This window comes from Acanthochromis polyacanthus, chromosome 3, assembly GCF_021347895.1.
Source record: "Acanthochromis polyacanthus isolate Apoly-LR-REF ecotype Palm Island chromosome 3, KAUST_Apoly_ChrSc, whole genome shotgun sequence".
NCBI lineage: Eukaryota > Metazoa > Chordata > Actinopteri > Pomacentridae > Acanthochromis > Acanthochromis polyacanthus.
The window spans coordinates 40,504,392-40,513,675 of NC_067115.1; positions in this window are offsets into that span (position 1 = coordinate 40,504,392).

Here is a 9,284-nt window from a genome sequence, read left to right on the forward strand (position 1 = left end):
ATAGGAAGCGCATGAAGAGCGTGTTGATCAATGTGTGAAAACGTGTATGTGTTGGTAACTGAATCATGACAAAGTGTGTATACCTGTGAATGTGCCTTGACTAGGCCTTGACAATGTGTGTAGTCATTGTGAGCCTGATAGTTGAGCAACTGAGTGTACAGCTAGTGCGTGTGTGTGTATTAGAGGATGAGAGTATAAAAGAGAGAGACAGAGACACTGAATGTGGAGTTCTCCATCAGAGGGAGTGTTCCCCGGAGCTGCCATAGAGCTGCTATGGAGATCATCGCCGAGGCCCAGTGGAGTTGTCACCGGACTTTCTGCCAAAGGATGTGAGGACATTGCTGGACTTAGGATGCAGAGTTCTTTGAGCACGTCATTGGAAGCAAAGTTGTTCTAACTTTGTTCAACAAGTGAAGACCACACTCTGCCAGACGGAGAGTCCTGAGAGGTCTGCAATTATCCTAAAGAGACGAAGAGAGGAAGGCACCTACAACATCCCGAGAGGCACAGGAGGCAGCAGCAGAGGACTGGTCCCCATCCGGGGCTGGAGGCCCAGCGACTCATCGCCGCCTGGAGAGTCGGGGACTTTCCACAGCCACCTGCCTACTGAGAGACAGCTGAGACGCCCGCACTAGCGTTCCAGCTACTGCTACCAACGATAACTGCTGGACCACGATTGGCCTTCGGACCTCTCCGCTCCCCCTGCCGAGGAAGGACATTCTTCAGGCCGAAAAGACACTTTGTACTGAGTCTGCTGGACTACGGAGGAGTTCAACCAGATGCAGGTCAAGACCGGGCATGGCGGCAACTGCAGAGCCATCCACTCTCTCTCTTCTAAATTTACAATTGGAGAAGATTCTTAGATATGCTCAGTTTAGTTAAGTTAGAAATAAAAAGGAATAATTAAATTGTTCAATCATGAACTGATGCTATGCCCCTGCTAACCTTGCTTAATAAAAGCTATACTGCATTCAAAGACAAGATTTTAATATTTCAGCCGGATTGGAGCCTGTTCAGACTAGTTATAGAGCATTTCCTGGCCATCCACCAGGTGGTGCTGCGACTGAGAGTGTATTTCAAACAGTGGATGTGATGAGGGTTTGACTCTGATCACTGATGTAAAGTTTCAGGCTGATTTGAATATGTACAGGCCAGTTATACAGCATTTCTTGTCTATCCAACAGGTGGCGCTGCAACTGAGAGTGTATGTTGGCCTATGGATGTGATCAGGATTGGACTCTGATCACACATGGAAAGTTTGAGGCAGATTGGAGCATGCAGAGGATAGTTATACAGCAGCTGATGTTTCGTGGTGAAGCATCAAAACTCTGATGGTCGCCATGGCCACGCCATTTGGGTTCTGGGTAACGTTTTGATAACTTTTCATCACCAAGTCCTGCTGTGTGGACTGACAAAATTTCAGGTCTCCTGGAGTTACAACCTAGGAGGAGTTCGCTCTCAAAATGAGAAAATCATCAAAAATCTCACAATTAATCAATGATAAAGAAGCCTCTTGGTTGAGGATGAAAAGTCCTCAAGAACCGAAAAGAGAAATCCAGTTGAATTTCATTGAAGGTCCTGGAATTATGCTGTTTTTAGAGCAAATAAGACTGAGATTTTATTAGGTTATTCAAAGGGCAGAGTAAAAAAAAAAAATATTGTTCCCTTACAGTTGAACTTATTTGCATGAAGACCTACACAGCAATGTATCAGGGCCTCTCAGAAGTAATTATACAGCAGAAGGAAAGTTTTTCTGCCCTGAAAGAGGTTCTGAAAGTTCCTAAGAACCCACAAGTGCCTGCAATGGATAACACCTTATTATGTAACAGTCTGAGTTCATATACAGTAAGAGCTGATTTCTGCTGGTTCTGTGGTGCTGATGTGTAAATATACATTCAGTAAACATCTGCGTTATAACACGGTTAACTTCTGAACAGGAAGAGCAGCTTTAACAATTCAACTAAATTTCTTCTAAGCAGAACATTAGTTAAATACGCTGATTTTCTTCTATCAAATCCCTCAGTTTTTTCTGCGTTTGCTTCAGACAAAAAGTCACTTTAATGATGTTAACTCTCATTTGCCTTCAGTTCAATTACAAGAGAAGAAAACTCTGGACTATCCTCATACAGTACACAGAGTGGACGTGGCCCAGTTCCTTTGTTCAGTTCATAATGTAAAATAAATTGTGGCAGTCGGATCACTGCAGCTCATCAGACGTAACGAGAAATTGTAGTCTGACCAAGTTTTCTGCAAAACGAGGTTCTCCTGACACGCAGATTACTTTGAATTCTATCAAAAACTCTGCACTAGTATTTCATAAAGTTGCAAGACTCTCTGAGCTACTGTAACTTATACAAGATTGAATGAAACGTATCACCAGTTAGTTGAGAAAAGGTGCTTTTTGTTGTGTTTTGCACATAAAAAGCATAATTTTGTCAATTGTCCCTGCCTGCTCTCTACCAGCTGATTACTGCTATGAGTGTCAGCTGCAGTAATCGGCTAAACACTACTCACCTGTTCTCCACCTCACCTCACCCCCTATATAAGCTCTGTGCTTTCTTTCAATCTCTGCTGGATCATTGACTTGCATGTTGTCATGGATGCTGTTTCCCCACCAAACCTACCACCGCTGGACTACTTCAGTATTATGGACACTTCTGATTCCCCCTTTGTGAATTCCCCCTCTTGGACTCTGTTGTGCTCCTGTCAGTTTTGGAGTTTCCTCTGGTTGTGAGTACCCTTCCTGAGCTTAGTTCTGTTATTTCAGTTAGTTGAATGAACTTCTGTTAAATTTATAGTGTTTGTAGTTGCAGTTTGGTTTGTTTAAATTTTTTCCCCAGTGCAGCCCTTCCTTTATGTATTGTTTTAGTTTTCTGCTTCAATAAAATCCCTTTTTGATCACACCAGTTTGCCTTCTTGAAGAGGGAGAGACCATGCGGGAGGGAGTAAGCGGCTGAATTAATTGGTATGTAGTCACTTTTTCCCCAAATTAAACTTGTTGCCAGAGTATTTCCTAAATTTTTCAAAAATATCTAAAACTATAGGGAGACTGGGAGCAGGGTTGGAAATGTATAACAAAAGATCGTCAGCATAAAACGAAACCATATGAGTCTGTCCATGATGAGTGACACCTTCAAATCTGTCCTCATTTCACAACCAGATGGCCAGGGGCTCTGCTGCTAAGGCAAACAGTAGAGGGGAGAGGAGACAGCCTTGTCGAGTGCCCCTGTGTAAGGAGAATGGGCACGATTTCATACCATTAGCGCTGACAGAGGCTACAGGGAAAGCATAGAGACGTTTTATCCAGTCCATAAGAATGTGAAAAAGGTATCTCCACTCTACCCGGTCAAACACCTTTTCAGCATCTAAGGACAAAACGAGTTCAGTGGAGTCAGTAGAGGGAGAGTAAACGATATTAAGTAGCCTGCATGTGTTTCAGGAGGTCTCCCCAGAATGAAGCCAGTCTGGTCAGGATTGACTAAGGATGGTACAACTCTTTGGAGGCGGTCAGCTAAAACTTTTGCTAATATTTTAAGATCTACATTTAAAAGAGAAATTGGTCTGTAACTACTGCAAAGGAGCGGATCTTTGTCCTGTTTTAACAATGTAATTGAAGCCTCTGACACTGTAGGTGGTAACAGACCCTTAATTCGAGCATCATTGAAAACCTAGACTAGAATCGGGGCAAGAGTTGTGGAATAGTTCTTATAAAATTCTGTGGTAAAACCATCAGGTCCTGGTGATTTATTACTCTGTAAGGAACTTATTGCGTTTTTTAACCTCAGACTGTGATAGGGGCACCTAGGTCTGTAGCAACCACTGGGTCGGCTTGAGGATAAGTGAGCAGGTGAAGGGGGTTTGGACCATCCCAATCACCTGGAGCTGATTCTCTGAGTAGTAGTCAACAAAAGCATTATTAATAGCGATGGGGTTAGATGTGGTGTCATCTGGGGATACCCTGATCCTAGGTATAGGTCTGGATGCTGCCTCAGCTCATGCTTGGTATGGTAAAAGTTTGCTAGCTTTATCACCCTGCTCAAAATAACATTGCTTGGTGAGTAAAAGCTGCCTCTCAATCTGGCTAGTAGTTAACAAGTTATACTGTGATTGAAGCTGCACGCGTTTCTTATACAGTGCATCAGAGGGGTCAGTCGGGTATTAGGTGTCTGCTTTATTTCGTCCGATATTCGTTTCAATTTAGAGCACTGCGATTTCTTAAAGTTAGAGATGAAAGATATGATTTGTCCATGCAAGTAAGCTTTCAGGGACTCCCAGAGTATGTCACTACCAATATCCGGAGTGTCATTTGTGTTCAAGGGGTTAAAAAAACTTTGAAATTCGGTTCAGTTAATAAGTGAGAGTTGAAGCTCCAAGATTTGATGGGCAGTTTGCTCTAAGAAAAGTTAATATTTAAAGAGACAGGGGAATGATCAGAAATTACGATGCTGTGGTACTCGCATGACTGTATGTTATCTAACAATCTGTTATCAAGTAGACAGAAGTCGATCCGAGAGTAGGACCTGTGGACATGTGAGAAAAAGGAGAAGAATGCATAGTTCTCCACGGGTCAGATGGCCCTAATCGGTTTGCATGAAATTTTAGCATATTGGCAGCTTTAGACAGATTATATTGTCTAGCGGAAAATCTAACAAGATCAGGATCCTGGACCCGGTTAAAATCCCCTCCAATTATTATCTGATGATCTGCTATGTTTGGCATATTAGAAAAAAAATTGGACATAAATTTATCATCATCCCAAGTTGGAGCATATATAGAGGCCAGGACCACAGCAGTGTTCTGCAACCTGCCCTGTACCATGACAAAATGTCCAATCGGGTCAGAAGTAACAGAGGAAAGTTCAAAATTAGCATCTTTATGTACAATAATGGCTGCACCTCTAGCCCTCTCTGAAAACCTTGAATGAAAGGATGGGGATCGGATAAAAGAGGAAAAGAAAGGGGGGGGGGGGGGACAAACCCCACACACATAGATGCCTGTAGACACAAATGCAATCCCCATATGAATAGAAACCCTGTGCATCTCCCAGATACAGTACAAACCTCACATTCAAACAGCTCTATTCCCATTTAGAAGTAACATTTCTAAACCTCTCTCAAATTTTTAGAATAAGAAAACAAAAGCAGCGATCAAGCCAGAAACATTTGGTCAGAAATTAGGCCTAAATCTCCAGGCCATATGCCAACAGAACCCACATCTTATTTCAAAGCAGCACCACTGAATAGTAATGTACAGATACACCATGTGTAGTGGTCAGGTTGCACAGGTCAGAATAAATGCATATAGAGAAAGAGATAAAGATAAAAGCTACAATGGTACAAAAGTTCCCTAATACAGCCATGGCCATAAGTTTGGACACAAGTACCATGACGCTTGTGAATCTTAGAAAATACCACAAAATTGTCACTTACAATATAAATACCAGTCATAGCCATCAACCAAAATGAAATGTATTTCATCAACCAACTTCATTTTGGTTGATGGCTATGACTGGTATTTGTATTGTAAGTGACAATTTTGTGGTATTTTCTAAGATTCACAAGCATCATGGTACTTGTGTCCAAACTTATGGCCATGGCTGTATTCTCTCCCTACTGATAAATGCACTTTACCCACCTTGCCTCCAGTGCTGCTCTCACACTGGTGTATGAATGCGTGTGAATGTTGGTGGTGGTTGGAGGGGCCGTAGGCGCGGATTGGCAGCCACGCTTACGCCAGTGTGCCCCAGGGCAGCTGTGGCTACAAATGTAGCTTACCACCACCAGAGTGAGAATGTGTGAGTGAATGAATAATGGGTCCATTGTGAAGCGCTTTGAGTGGCCAAAAAAGTGCTATATAAATCTAATCCATTATTATTATTAAGTATAAAACAAGCATCTCTTAACATGTAAGACCATTAACATTGAGAGCAACTCTGATACAAAATAAGGCCTCCCCAGTCGTAAAAAGGAACGTTAACTGCAGAAGTTAGGATCAGGGAGTGAGAGCCGTGCATCCACAAATATTTACCATCATTAGCTTCCATGCAGAAATCAACCGGGCACACTTGGACATACAACTGGTGCATTCTACATAGTGCAAAGCTAGTCAGCTGAAAGGAGTCTAACAATTGGTAAACATTCAATCTTAGGTAGAACAGGCTATCCGTTATTTGTTAAGTATTAAGACCGTTAGCATTATACAGTCAAAATATTCATGTATCATAGACACCAGAATGACCAGCAGCCAGTAAGCCGGGTACAGTTACCGTAAGACCGGGAGTCATTCAGGAGTGCTTTCCTTGGCGAGGTATTCTCTAGCCTTTTCGACCGACGAAAGTAGCACTTTACCCCCATTGCTCGTGGTGATATACAACTTCACCGGATAGCGAAGACTGGGTTTCAACCCATGTTTGTAGAGGAGGGCCATGACTTCTCGTCTCGATACGCGGTGCGTTGCGCCATCACCTCGTGGGGGAAAAGTCCTCGAAGATGGCCACGTGTTTCCCCCGGTATTGTAGCTCTGACCTCCTCTTGCGGGCGTCACGGAGAACCTTTTCCTTTGTTTGGTAGTCGTGGAAACGGACGATGATGGGCCGCGGTCTCTCGCCTTGTTTAGGTTTCAGAGCCAGGGACCTGTGTGCTCGATCCAGCATGAGTGGTGTCGGTAGTGTTTCCTTGCCCAGAGGTTGGAAGCAGAAACTCCACTTCCTGACAGTCAGGTAGTGAGTGAAGTCTGCTTTTACATCCGAGGGAGTGGTTGATTGGATCTTTCCCATCTGTTCGAACCCGGTCACACAGACTGAGAGTGGGAAACATCTGCCGTCTCCAGTGCCACATGCACATGCCAAGCTGGAAACAGAAGGAGGAGGGGAGACCACTGCCACTAGCTTGAGCCCGAGGCTGTGGGGGTGACACAGTCTCTGTTATTGCACCATATTATGTGTAGATGACTTCATAATGAGGGAGTCAAACTTGTGACAATGAATAATGTAATTTGCAACATAAGCATTTATGCGGGTCCACCCTGTTGCTTTCTTTATTACACTTCTGTTTTTAAATCATTTCTTTTCTCTTGCTTTCCGGCTGTGTGCTACATTCAGTGTGACGGGCTCCTCCTCCCATTTGCTGCCTGCCTATTGTCTGCAGACACGTATAAGCAGGCCTCTGCTTTCTCTGCTCTCCAGTCAGGGCAACCTCAGTCTAGTTCTCTTATACTAAGGCAAACCAGGTACATCTCACTGACAGGCCTGACAATGGGCTAACCTGCTGATGTCTTTTCTTCAGCAAAAATAGAAGGTTACAGTGACAAACTAAAGGTAAGACCAGCAGGAATGGGATATACTCATATAGTGAGATGATGATGATCCACATTTTGTTTCAAAGATTTTCTCCAAAAAAGAGACATTTTAAAATTCACTTTTAAAAAAAAATCCATTATACTTTTCTACTGTAAACTGTGGTTGAATTGATCGCAACAAGTAGACAATTTGAACCATAAAGGAAAAAAGCCCAATTATATAATGAATCAATATTTAAAAGACACCAAAGCAATAGGTGTAAACCAACTGCAAAATAAACCCAGCTATTACTGCATGGGTTTATTCTGTGCTTTGAATGGAAAAAGCTGTTGTGAGCCTTTCTACAAATCACATATTCACCAACAGAAAATCCTGTTCACATTTTTTCTCAGTATTTCTAGTACCCATAACATTATATCTCTTTGAAAGAAGAGAATTAGTACATACAATAAAATATCATACATAACACAAAAATCAGGAAATCCCACAGATGCACATTTTGTGAGCAATTTGACAGAAGTCTTAAAGAACTAGGTAAGGCATCAGCTGGTCTTACTTTGTTCGTGGAATGGTCAACAGAATGGTCATAGCACAGAAACAGCTCTGGTGAAAGTTACTAATGACCTTCTCATAGCATCAGATAATGGACTAGTCTCTATACTTGTTTTGTTCGATCTTAGTGCAGCCTTTGACACAATCGACCACAAAATTTTATTACAGCGTCTAGAACATTCAATTGGCATTAAAGGGACAGCACTGGACTGGTTTAAATCCTACTTATCAGATAGGTTCCAGTTTGTGCATGTCAACAATAACTCTTCTGATCATACTAAAGTTAATCATGGAGTTCCTCAGGGTTCTGTCTTAGGACCTATACTTTTCACATTATACATGCTTCCTTTAGGCAATATTATTAGGAAGCATTGTATTAAATTCCATTGTTATGCAGATGACACACAATTGTATTTATCTATGAAGCCAGATGAAACTGATCAGCTAGCTAGACTGCAAGATTGTCTTAAGGACATTAAAACCTGGATGACTTTTAACTTCCTACTGCTAAATTCAGACAAAACTGAAGTCATTGTATTTGGCCCCAAACATCTTAGAAACTCACTTTCAAAGCAAATAGTTACTCTGGATGGCATCACATTGGCCTCCAGTACTACTGTGAGGAATCTTGGAGTTATTTTTGACCAGGACATGTCCTTTAACTCGCACATAAAGCAAGTCTGTAGGACTTTCTTTTTTCACCTGCGTAATATTGTAAAAATCAGGAACATCCTGTCTCAGAGTGATGCAGAAAAATTAGTTCATGCTTTTGTTACTTCCAGGCTTGACTATTGCAATTCCTTATTATCGGGTTGTCCAAATAGCTCTCTCAAACATCTACAGTTGATCCAAAACGCTGCTGCGAGAGTACTGACAGGAGTTGGCAAAAGAGATCATATTTCCCCTATACTTGCTTCTCTTCACTGGCTTCCTGTTAAGTCCAGAATAGAATTTAAAATCCTTCTTCTGACATATAAAGCTCTTAATAACCAATCTCCATCATATCTTAAAGATCTGATAGTACCTTATTATCCTAGTAGAACTCTTCGCTCTCAAACTGCAGGCTTACTTGTTGTTCCTAGAATTTCTAAAAGTAGAATGGGAGGCAGAGCCTTCAGTTATGAGGCGCCTCTCCTGTGGAACCTGCTCCCAGTTTGGGTTCGGGAGGCAGACACCCTCTCTATTTTTAAGACCAGGCTTAAAACGTTCCTTTTTGACAAATCTTATAGTTGGGGCTGACTGGGTGACCCACAGGGGTTCGGCTTGTGTCTTCATTGCACAGCTGACTCCCTCTTGGACGTCCCTTCGTTCTGCCTCTAGTCATGCTGCTATAGGCCTAGGCTGCTGGGGGACTTTTCTTGACGCACTGAGCCCTTCTCTATCTACCTTTACATTTAATATGTATACCGTTATTGCAGTACATTCACTCTGTTTC